Below are 1827 nucleotides of genomic sequence, written 5' to 3'. Positions count from 1 at the left end.
ATAGAGGACGGAGGGGCTGGAGGACAGGAGCAGGATGCTGGAGGACGGGAGAAGGAGGCTGGAGGACAGGATGCTGGGGGGCAGGAGAAGGATAGATGACAGAGGGGCTGAGGACGGGAGCAGGAGGCTGGAGGACAGGAGGCCACAGGATGAGGAGGCTGGAGGACAGGAGGAGGCAGGAGGGCACAGGGTGAGAAGGCTGGGGGACAGGAGGGCACAGGGTGAGGAGGCTGGAGGACAAGGGGCTACAGGATGAAGAGGCTGGAGGACAGGGGGCTACAGGAGGAGGCTGTGGGACAGGAGAAGGATAGAGGACAGGGGGGCTGGTGGAAAGAAGGGAGCACAGGAGGAGGATGCTGGAGGTGGAGGCTGGGGAACAGGATAAGGTCGCTGAAGGAGGAGGAGGATAGAGGACAGTGTGGGCTGAAGGATAAGAGGAAGCTGAGGGACAGCAGGAGGAGACTGGAGAACAGGAGGAGAATAAAGTACAGAGGGGCTGGAGAACAGGAGGAGGCTGGAGGATGGGAGGAGGTGGCTGGGGGAAGGGAGAAGGAGGCTGGAGGACAGGAGGCCACAGGATAAGGAGGCTGGAGGACAGGAGGCCACAGGATAAGGAGGCTGGAGGACAGGAGGCCACAGGATAAGGAGGCTGGAGGACAGGAGGAGGCTGGAGGACAGGAGGCCACAGGATAAGGAGGCTGGAGGACAGGAGGCCACAGGATAAGGAGGCTGGAGGACAGGAGGAGGCTGGAGGACAGGAGACCACAGGATAAGGAGGCTGATGGGCAGGGTGCTACAGGAGGGTCTGGAGGACAGGAGGCTACAGGATAAGGAGGCTGGAGGACAGGAGGCCACAGGATAAGGAGGCTGGAGGACAGGAGGCCACAGGATAAGGAGGCTGGAGGACAGGAGGAGGCTGGAGGACAGGAGGCCACAGGATAAGGAGGCTGGAGGACAGGAGGCCACAGGATAAGGAGGCTGGAGGACAGGAGGAGGCTGGAGGACAGGAGACCACAGGATAAGGAAGCTGGAGATCAGGGGGCTACAGCAGGAGCTGGAGGACAGGAGACCACAGGAGGAGGCTGGGGGGGGGGGGTTGCCAAAGTTAGGGGCATCATACTATGGACTATGCTTGTGGCTGGGGCAATGGGCGTGGTTTAGAAAAAGGGGAGGGGCTTTTGTCCCTCTTTCTCTCGCCCAAAAGTTGGGAGGTATGGGATAGGGAAACTGACAATGGGGGGGAGGGGGGTAATGTGTGTTTTGGGGTACAGTAAAGGGACATATCAGTAGCACAACTCTCTCCAACATCATCAATCACAAAATAGCGATGTTGGAGAGCGTTGGGTTAGACTGGCGGCACTTGCTGCGTTTTGAACCTGTTTTTAAGCAGTCCGTTAAAAACTGCATGCTGTTTTGACTGGTTTTACCAATTATCTTAATTGAAACGGGTCAAAAACGGATGCTTTTACAAAAAATGCATCCGTTTTTTAACTGACTGCTTAAAAACGGGCCAAAAATGGGTTCAAAATGCAGCGTGTGCCGCAGGCCTAAGTGTCTGAGGTAAAACTGTGCTAGTTGCTGATGCAACCAATCAGAGCCCAGCTATAATTTTATAAACTGCTGTGGGAAAATGAAAGATGGGCTCTGATTGGTTGCCATGAAGAGTTCTGCTCTTCTGATAAATCTCACCTATAATGTGTGTACTATCGCCCCCCACCACTTAAAAACTTAATAAAAGTAATGTAATGGTAAAAGTAATAATAGTAATAGAAAGGTGTAATGGTGGGGTGAAAGGTTAAGCGCGCTCAGGTTCGGCTGCAGGTGCCG

Source organism: Engystomops pustulosus, chromosome 3 (assembly GCF_040894005.1).
Source record: "Engystomops pustulosus chromosome 3, aEngPut4.maternal, whole genome shotgun sequence".
Lineage (NCBI taxonomy): Eukaryota > Metazoa > Chordata > Amphibia > Anura > Leptodactylidae > Engystomops > Engystomops pustulosus.
This window is presented reverse-complemented; position numbering follows the sequence as displayed.